The sequence below is a fragment of the Leptopilina heterotoma genome, unplaced genomic scaffold, assembly GCF_015476425.1.
Source record: "Leptopilina heterotoma isolate Lh14 unplaced genomic scaffold, ASM1547642v1 Lhet_66, whole genome shotgun sequence".
Classification (NCBI taxonomy): domain Eukaryota; kingdom Metazoa; phylum Arthropoda; class Insecta; order Hymenoptera; family Figitidae; genus Leptopilina; species Leptopilina heterotoma.
Window position 1 is genome coordinate 1,106,422 of NW_025111153.1, and position 11,584 is coordinate 1,118,005.

Sequence of the window (11,584 nt, forward strand, 5' to 3'; positions counted from 1 at the left end):
TCTCTCCATGCTGTTGTCGAAATTCCTTGAATTTTACAGGAGATATTCAGTGTGGTAAGTTTCATCCTTTTTATCTGTTCCGGCCGTTTTTGTCTCAACGTAGTTGCGTCCGTCGTAGTCTCGACAGTTTCTCCTGATGAGATTTGGTGAATTTAGTTTAAGAAGAGTATTTGAACCGATAGATGCAAATTATTAAATTAATAAATATCGCGTTACAATTAATAACAACTGCTTTTCAAGAATTACATGAAATAGGGGTAAAAATTGTTTCACTGACATTTGATACTACAAAAATGAACATCTACATAAGTACAGCAAAACTATTAGGCGCTAACTTCCAAATTAATAATCAAATTTTCCGCATTCTGTGACTGGTGAAAACGTAGCTGTAATTTTAGATCCCTGCCATGTAGTAAAACTCGTGCGAAATACCTTCGGCGATACAAAAATTCTATTTGATGAAGATGGAGAGGCAATAGAATGGCGATATGTTGTGGAACTAGCAAGTTTACAAGAAAAGGATTGTTTACGGTTGGGAAATCAAATAAATATGTCTCATATTAATTATGCTAAAATAAAAATGAAAGTTTGTCTTGCGGCTCAAACTTTAAGTTATAGTGTTGCTGACGCTTTAGAGTATGCAATTCATTTCTGTTTATAAAAGGTTGCTTATTCGTCACGAAATTGTTGCAAGTAATGGAAATGTTGAAATGCAAGATAGTACGACTATATTGCATGTTTCTTCTGCTACACAAAAAATTGCTAAACTAGAAAGGTATGACTCGCAAATTTATGACAAAATGGCAAATATTTGTGTGGTAAAAAAATATCAACTGGATAGAACGATATTTGAAAATCCATTAACGTTTCCTGAAATTCTTCTTCCAGAAATAAGTCTCTTCTTTCGAAGTGCAGTTGCTTACATTTCCGGATGGATTGTTCGTAAACTGTGGAATAAAATATCGTGCGAAACATGCAGAAGTGCTCTTATTTAAATAATGAACTCGAATTTCCACCAAAAATATCAAATTTATTGCAAACATCAACTGATTATCCGTCATACATAGATGTATTAAAACTTATTGAAATCAAAAGTAGTGGTTATTTAATATTGCCTAGCGAATCGCTATAATTATAAAGTAGTCCGTCATTCTATTGCCTGCAACAATGGACGCGTACCAGTAGACCAAAATTTCCCAGCAATTCTTTTATTAAAAATTATAAATAACCTTCTAGATAGTTCACAAAGTGCAGGGAACTTATTTTCATGTTTAAATCAGGGGCGGAACCAGACAATGTTCTTAGGGGGGGGCATCTGCTAGACGCTAGCTTGATGACCTATTATGAATGAAATTTTTATTTAAAAAATTCCAGGAAGTTTGAATTCTCGGGGGGGGCATGCCACTGTGACCCCCCCCCCCCGGATCCGCGCCTGGTTTAAATGGGCACATTTTTAATGAGTCGATAAACGATCTTGCTGGTCATGTTTATATATTGATAAGAAATATGCCGTTAAAGAGTATATTACATTGCGAATGTTTGCATTATCAAAAATTTGCACGATGAAGGAAGTAGGAGTCAAATTAAGACATTTTAAAAATAGAGAATTGGTTTGGTTGGGCATGTAAAAAGCTTTATTTTAAAATACTTCATACCAAAGTCGTCAATATAGTTAATGTAGTTTTATATTTGTGCATGTCGTAGTTTGTTCAATTTTATTCTTAAATCAGACTGTTTTTCTTGCAGTGTCTATAAAAATGTTATTTATTTTTATAATGGTGGATTCCACGTCAGTTCAACACACTTATTTTCATGACTTTTGGGATTTGGTTGTATTTTTGTAAATTTATTACTTTTATAGTGATAAACAACTCCACCAAATATTTTTTCAAAATTTTGAAAATTACTAAAAATATGGCATTTTCAAAATTTTTGTCTTTTTTTTTTAAAGTGCTATAACTTTGGCTATAACTTTGCTATAACTTTGGTTACGTTTTATTTTTTTACTCCGAATCCCTTTGAGATCCCAAGATGAAACTTACAGGACATGTAAAGCACATTTGCCCCAACATTTATTAAAATTTTGAAAAAAATCGAAGATGATGTTTTTTCAAAAACGGATTTTTAATTTATTAAAATTTCAAAAAAAAAATTTTTTTGAATTTTTCTTTTATAATATATTAATTGTAACTTAAAACCAAAGAAATCCTTTTTTTAAAATCCAAAATCGGTTAGTTAGAACCAAAGTTATAGCACTTTAAAAAAAAGACAAAAATTTTGAAAATGCCATATTTTTGGTAATTTTTAAAATTTTGAAAAAATATTTGGTAGAGTTGTTTATCACTATAAAAGTAATAAATTTACAAAAGTACAGCCAAATCCCAACAAGTCATGAAAATAAGTATGTTGAACTGATGTGGAATCCACATATTAGATTTGAAGAAAATTCTATACATTGGTTTACGATTTTCACGAATAATAAGTATTTGAATTAATCTGCTTTCCTTACTTTTAAGTAAGGAAAGCAGATTTTTAACTCTTATTTTCCCCAATTTTATGTAAAAACTTATTAAAATATTTTTCAATATTTCGGAATATTTGGATACCTGATGACTGGATATGTTACCTGCAAACAAATTAAATCGTCACAATAATTAGTAACGAAAAAAAACAACAAAAATTTAATTTCTTAAAAAACATATTCGAGAACTTATTATATTAAATTTATTAGTCTTGACAATGATTTTTGGAAATTCACTTTAGAGATTCAACAACACAACGCCTGGGACTCTGCGAGTAATATCTAGAATTTTCTTAAAATTTTTCATTTTTTTCATGTGGAATTTTTGTTGCAATCATGGAAATTTATTTTCATTTAATTTCACCATTCTTTACAAATGTGTGTTTAATCGAATTTAAATTGTTTTATTTAACTGATTTCCATGTGAAATTTTTTTGCTGCAATTATAGAAATTTACTTTTATTTTATTTCATAATTCTTTACAAATTTGTGTTTAATCGAATTTAAATTTTTTTATTTAACTGAATTTGCAGTTATCAGAATTCTTATTTCATCGTATTTGCTTTTGATTGGTTTTTCACTCATTCGTATTAACATTTTGCTTTTTTTATAGGCTTAGATAAATATACTACCCAGGTAAAAAAAATTCGATACACGGACCGCGGAGTTCGTATACGAGCTCGGTAGCTCGTATGAGAAATATGAGAAATCTCTCATACGAGCCTTTTCCGTAATGAGAAGTGTATAGATGCTTGTATACGAGGTGACTTTTAAAGCATTTTACTTAATATAACACTATTTTAAAGTAAATGTAGATAATAGAAATGAATTTTCTCATCTAAAACAAAGCTAAATTCATAAGGGAAATGAAGTTTTAAGAAAAAAAGAATAATTTTGTTCAAAAAATTTATTCACACTGAAAAAAGGTTAGAATTTGATAATTCCTTGTTACTCTTACTTACCGACATTAGAGATTTCTCGGATGCGGTAAGCACGATTTTGTATTAAATTTAATTATTTTATATAAGAACATTTATATAATAAATAAATAATAATATATTATTAATTAGTAATGAAGAAAAACTTATTTATTCTACCGCTAATACAAAATCGTGCTTACTGCATCCGAGAAATATCTAATGTCGGTAAGTAAGAGTAACAAGGAATTATCAAATTCTAACCTTTTTTCAGTGTGAATAAATTTTTTGAACAAAATTATCATTTTTTTCTTAAAACTTTATTTCCCTTATGAAGTTAGCTTTGTTTTAGATGAGAAAATTCATTTCTATTATCTACATTTACTTTAAAATAGTGTTATATTAAGTAAAATGCTTTAAAAGTCACCTCGTATACAAGCATCTATACACTTCTCATTACGGAAAAGGCTCGTATGAGAGATTTCTCATATTTCTCATACGAACTACCGAGCTCGTATACGAACTCCGCGGTCCGTGTATCGAATTTTTTTTAAGCAGAGTCTACAATGAGAGAAGGTGCGCATCGATGTTCATAGCTATAGATATACCACAGCATGCTTTAGTATACCTATAGCTATGAACACCGATGAGCACCTTCTCTCAGGGTGCGATCCCATGTATGCAGAATACGTCGACCGAAAGCAGAAAATCATGAGAGTGAAAAGAACAACAATATCTATCTATCTCTTTCGCACTCATGATTTTCTGTTTTCGGTCGACGTATTCTGCTGTAATGGGATTGCACCCTCATTGTAGACTCTGCTTTAAGTTGAGTCTCCAATGTGAGAGAGGTGCGCATCGATGTTCATAGCTATAGGTATACTAAAGTATGCTGTGGTATATCTATAGCTGAGGCATTATTCCTGAACTGCCCCAAAAATAAAAAAAAGTTCTTGGATTTCCTTTATACTTTGGAAATATGTTACCCTAGTAGGTACAAGTTACTACACCAATTTACAGGTCCAACCCCCCACCCCAATCAAAAGGGTGGGGGGTTGAAATTTCAGCTTCAACTCGAACATGCATTCTTTAAACATTTGTAGTTTCTACTTAAATTATTCAATTAAAAAAAGTAAGTAGTGTTTTAGAAAGGTTTTTTTGTGTACTTTTAAAATATTTTATTTATATAATAAAAAAAAAATTTTTTTGCAAAAATTTTTTTAAATAAATAGTTTTTTGCAATTTTGTACAAGTTCGGTAGTTTTTATTTTCTTTTTAATAATCTCAAATGAAAGCTTGGGAATTCCCCTAAAAGAAGATATAAGTCTGAAAATGGGCCGAAACAATTTGCCAAAGATATAGTGTAATAAGTAAAATTTGTCCGTCCGCTCGCGCACTCCAGCGCGATGAGCAGTGGAATTTTTTTTCAACTTACTATTGAAAATTGTCTAGAAACTACAAATTTTATCGGATGTTGATGTTCTTGATTTAAAATTACTAAGAGATCCATCAAAGTCGATTTTTGAATTTTGAATTGTTTATTTTTTTCTTGTTACTCAAAAATTTGACAAATTACAATATTTTTAGAAAAAATCATGTTAGTTTTTTTATTTTTCCATTACACATGATCGAAATCAATTTAAATTAGTCTAGTATGACCACCGGACAATTAATTCCCATTTCATTAAGGAGTTCTTTTTTATGATAGTAAATATAAAAAAAAGGAAAAAATTTTGTTTGATGAAAAAAGCTACTTATTTGTTTAAAAATGAAAAGTTTGTTTATAACAAATGTAATTGTTTAAGCTAATAAATTTTTTAAGTTTTTGAAAGAATGTACATATGATATAAATATTTAAAGTTTAAAAAATGACGAAAATGTTTACAAATACAAAAGGAAGTTGATTATTGTTTATATAATTGTTAATATTAATGATAATTTTTAACTGTAAAATAGTTTTTTACTAAATTAGACATAAATTTAAACTTGTCTGCAAAAAAACCAATTTTTTTTATGAAGAAGGTCCGAAGTAATCTATTTGTTAATTAACATTGTTTGCAACAATTTAAATAAATTGTATTATGCTTTATTAATTGTCCGGTAGTCATACTAGACTAATTTAAATTGATTTCGATCATGTGTAATGAAAAAATAAAAAAATTAACATGATTTTTTCTAAAAATATTGTAATTTGTCAAATTTTGGAGTAACAAGAAAAAAATAAACAATTAAAAATTCAAAAATCGACTTTGATGGATCTCTTAGTAATTTTAAATCAAGAACATCAACATCCGATAAAATTTGTAGTTTCTAGACAATTTTCAATAGTAAGTTGAAAAAAAATTCCACTGCTCATCGCGCTGGAGTGCGCGAGCGGACGGACAAATTTTACTTATTACACTATATCTTTGGCAAATTGTTTCGGCCCATTTTCAGACTTATATCTTCTTTTAGGGGAATTCCCAAGCTTTCATTTGAGATTATTAAAAAGAAAATAAAAACTACCGAACTTGTACAAAATTGCAAAAAACTATTTATTTAAAAAAATTTTTGCAAAAAAATTTTTTTTTTATTATATAAATAAAATATTTTAAAAGTACACAAAAAAACCTTTCTAAAACACTACTTACTTTTTTTAATTGAATAATTTAAGTAGAAACTACAAATGTTTAAAGAATGCATGTTCGAGTTGAAGCTGAAATTTCAACCCCCCACCCTTTTGATTGGGGTGGGGGGTTGGACCTGTAAATTGGTGTAGTAACTTGTACCTACTAGGGTAACATATTTCCAAAGTATAAAGGAAATCCAAGAACTTTTTTTTATTTTTGGGGCAGTTCAGGAATAATGCCTCAGCTATGAACATCGATGCGCACCTCTCTCACATTGGAGACTCAACTTTACTGGGTAGATACGGCGAGGGTCGATGGTGGGGACTACCGATATATATAGCATACAAAATTTTCAGTGTATGTTAGTGCTGCCCTCTTCAACTTTTCGCCGTTTCCAAGGTTACCGATTGGAAATCGCATTATTTGAGTCATGGTCATAAAAGGCTAAAATTTCATTTTTTCTCCAATATCACTAAATCAGGATGTTCAGAAAGGATTGAGAAAAAAATTTCCTGACTATTTACAAACCTCATTTTTGCTTTCTTGGAACAAAAATATGAATACTAATTACGTATTTAACAAAAAATTAATATCTAATGATAGTAATACAAACCATTTAAGTCCTTTTAGATTAAAAAAGTTTATCATTCACACAAAATTTTAATTTTTTTTTATAAATTTCTAGAAATTTCCCTGACTATTCTCTGACCACTGTACACTCTAAATATTTAAAATTATTGATTTAAATAATCCCAAGAAAATTAATGGAATTGTTTCTGATTTTTAATTATTAACCCTCCGTCACACACCTAGGGAAGGATTTCCTCTACGGTTTCAGTATTTTTTAAATAACTTTTGTTTTCCTCATTGCAAAATAAAATCAGTTTCTATACCTTTCGACAATTTACTCCTCAACACATTTCTAAAAAAACGTTTAGTTTAAACATAATTAATATTTAATTATGAAGCTTTAAAGCCAGAAAAAGTGAGGTTATGTTAAATAAAAAAATCAAGTTTTCAAAACATTTTTTGTTCCACTGTTGGTTAATGACAAAATTATATTTTAAATATAATTAAAATGAATTGTTTAATGTTTTTTTGCTTATTTGTTTATGTTACATTATTTTTACATGTCAAGTGGAATTCCTTAGAAGATGTGCATTCGTGTAATAAATTTTTATTTTTGAGACCGAAAATTAATTTTATTAATTTTATAATTTAGAATAATTTACTACATATTTGTAAGTTTGTGTAAAAACTAAATTTTTGTTGATTCCTTTGTTTATGTTGTAATGTCGCTTATTTTACAATGTGGTGAGGGATTCCCTCTAAACGTGTGTAAAGTCGTAATTTTTTCTAATGTGTGTGACGGAGGGTTAAAATCAAATGTGCAATATTTTTTCTAACTTTCCACAGCGGCTACTATGCATGGTCCAACACATACCACTGGCATTTCCCGCCAACCAAATATGGTTTCCTTAGCGTAGATGAAGCCATCTTTTAATAGATCAATTGAATGGCCCAATTGAAGAGAATAATGATAAAATATATACTCTTTTAATGCAAATATGAGCCATTTTTCAAACATTGAATTAATAGTTGGTATATCTTCTATGTCATTGAAAAATCCCATCTGAAGCTTAAAAATTATGCTAATATTGGTCAATATGTCTCTATTCATATCTGCTGGAGCTAGAGCTTGGTGTTCTTTTAGTAGCATATATGCGGAATGTAATAATTCTCTTCTTGTCTCTACAGTCTCGGAATTATCCCAATCAGGATAGTCTTCTACACTCCAATTTACTGCACCTAATTTGGCTTGTAATAGAAATTTTAAATTTTTCGTTTTGCATTTTGGCTTTTCGTTGCTCTTTGCTTTATTCAATGAAGTTTCGTAATTATGACGGTTTAAAAGATTTTGATAAATATTAACGAATCCAACTCCAAATTTCTTCTTATTCTTTCTGTCTTCAAAAGTGTTAGGATATTTGTCGACAAGGTCTTTCGCCACAGAACGAAAAACTGTGCACGGAATCGTTGTGCTAATCTTTCTCATTTGTAAAATAACTCTTTGTAAGTTTGTACAACTTCTCTTCTCAGCTTATCACATCTTGTTCCTTTGTTGAGTTATTCTATGTGTGATGTGTCTAAATTCGACTAGTCATATACATAATCTGACCAAATATTGACATCAGCTTGCGAAATCCTAACAGGATCAATTCTTGGAATTTGATTACTGTTGATTTCTTGAATTCCGGCATTATCCCTGTTTTTAATGGTAGGGTCAATCTCTATAAGTGGTTGGTGCACATCATTCTTACCGTTTTCAAGTTCTTGTGTACCTTCGATGCTAATATCTTGTTTCTGCTTATTATCAGTAAAATTTACATTATCACAAAGAGATGAAATTCCTCCAGGAGTCAAAAATTCAAAATTTTGAAGTATGATGAATGTTTCTTTAGAAAAATGATTCAACATTTCATCTGAATCGATTATCGTCCTATCTAGTGTTGCATTCGAGAATTTCGATAAAGAAAAAAGACAGAACTTAGATATTCATTTGTTTTCCATGTACTTTTAACGAGATTCTCGTTTTTTCAATTTTTTACAAGCGATTTTTCGCTCGAATGCAAGTCCCATATCACTCTCCAGGCAAATATGCGTCTCACTTATATTAAATTTCGAGCTAGCACGTTCAATAACTTGATCCACGGTGCATTGGCATATAATAAAAATTCTTTTCTTTCTATGAAATGACCAAATTTTAAAGATCGAAATCTGCAAAAGAAAGAATATATTAATCATTAACATTTAGGAGAAAAATGGAAAAAAATAACTAAATAAAATGAAAAAAATTAATAAAAAGAAAATAATAAATAAAATAAAAAAATTAATTTAAAAATTTGCATTGTTTTTCAATTTCTATCAAATAAAAAAACAAATTTTTGTATTACAAATTCTTATAATATTTATTACAAAACAAAATAATTATAAATGAAGATTTAAAAAATATCAATTTTTATCAGATCTGATAACTTTGGAATAAAATTAAAAAAGTTTTACAAATAAATTATTATTGACAATTATTGAAATTTTTGTATAACTTTATACCAAAACTAGCTGTCGTACCCGTCATCGACGGGTTTTAGTTTCTACTAATATATTTGAAGAGGTGTCTACCAATCGGGAATTTAATTTGACTGGGAAAAACTAATAATTAGTTACATTAAGGGGAGACCCCACCTTAATTTTGACCCCTTTAAAATAAAATTATTAAAGGAGGTAATATTTTTTTTCTTGCATCATTTTTAACCTGAAAACATATAAGATGGTCAAAAATATTTAATTTTAATTTTTGAAGAGGTTAGAATTTTTGTCTTCTGACCTATTGCATATTATTGCAAATCCATGCGAGAAGTTGTTTAGAATGGTAAAATATGCATGGAAAAAAATTTTTGTTAAAATATATTAAAAACTGTAAAAGAAAATCGATTTTTAATATTCAAATCTTTAAATTTTGCCGAAATTTCGAAAGCCGTAAATCTTTAATTTTTTTTCCAAATTGTGTATATTTACGTAATTTGATGCTATTATTAAAAAAACATTGTTAAAATTTATATTTAGCTCATTTTCAAGGTAAATTCCATAAAAATCATAGTCCGAAGCTTTTATGGTATACGTTATATATACCGAAATAAATGCAAAAAGCTATGATTTTTATAGTTTTTACTATGAAAATAAGCTAATTGTCAATTATAACGATGTTTTTTCGACTCAGAGCATTAAATTGGAAAAAAAGGTTCAGGACTTCCGAAATATCGGCAAAATTTAAAGATTTGAATATTAAAAATCGATCTTCTCTTACAGTTTTTAATATTTTTTCACGAAATTTTTTTTCCATGCATATTTTACCATTCTAAACAACTTCTCGCATGGATTTGCAATAATATGCAATAGGTCAGAAGAAAAAAATTCTAACCTCTTCAAAAATTAAAATTAAATATTTTTGACCATCTTATATGTTTTTAGGTTAAAAATGATGCAAGAAAAAAATATTACCTCGTTTAATATTTTTATTTTAAAGGGGTCAAAATTAAGGTGGGGTCTCCCTTTAACTATTTGATTAGAAAAATATTACTGTTCGAATCAGTAAATGACTTTTCCTATGAAATACTATTTTTAACTAATTTAGATTTACAGAACAGTATTTTGGCAATTTATAGTACTTCAATCAATGTATTAAAAATTAATCCTAAATTTCAACCAGTTTTTGGAGTTACCCAGTAAAAAAAAGTATTGGAAGAGAGCGAATAGTATTGGCGGTGAGTTTCTGCCAATACGTTTTCGCGTGAAAACCGTATTGGGGGCATTCTGCTAATCCTGCTTTTTCACCGTCAATTATGTCCTCTTGAATCTTTCGATTTCACGTTCATTGACTCGATTTGGCATTTTAATAAAAAATACTAATTGATTTAATGTGTAAAAATGCTGATAACGAACAGGAAATATAAAACTTTGTTAAAATGTAAATAAATTGAATTTGACTGTGTACTGTTGGTCTATTACCATATGACTTAGGGTATTTTCTAGATAAGCGCTGTGACTTAAACTCACAGCGCCCCTAGCGCGAACGTCGAAAGCTCCCTAAATCATGTGGTAATAGATCAACAGTACACACTCAAGTCGAGTCAATAAACGTGAAATCGAAAGATTCAAGAGGACATAATTGACGGTGAAAAAGCAGGATTGGCAGAATGCCCCCAATACGGTTTTCACGCTAAAACGTATTGGCAGAAACTCACCGCCAATACTATTCGCTCTCTTCCAATACTTTTTTTTACTGAGATCATACGCAAGACAATTTGACGGTGAGGTAACGCAGGCGCTGAAACAATATCACAGACTTCTCGTAAGGATAAAATCATTTGACACACATGATCTTTCTCATCTCTTATTTTATCTAAAATTGCTAACGGGAGAATATGAATTAATCTTTTTATTTCACTAGCTGTATCGCACAACTTTTTGAGGCTCTTTTTACAAATCGGAAGGACTGATTTCGTTGAACTACTATCAGTTGACAATCTTGTATTTCGAAGTCGGTAATTTAAAAAATTAATTCGGAACCACTTTTTTTAAGAAATATTTAATAGCGTACAAAACATCTCGAGGTACAATGCCTTCAAAGAAGTCATGCCCAACACATGGTGGCAACCCTGGATTAGGGGAGAGGCAGCTAAAACGGCGCACATAATGTAAATACTTTAATTATATAAAAGTAATAATGTTATCATCAACGAAAAATCATTAGTTCAACATTCGAACTAACTTATTGTGCAGTGAAAATCGTATTGACATTAATTAAAAAAGTTAATTATAGGTTTTAAAAAAAGTGCTCCTGCGCCAAGTTACCCTACCCAAGCGGGTAATACGGCGCACTCCAATCCTGAAGTATAAAAAAAGAAAAGCAAACTAGGTTCAATGTTAAAAAAATAAAATTTTGATGCAAAAATCTATTTTAATCCATAATTATACAT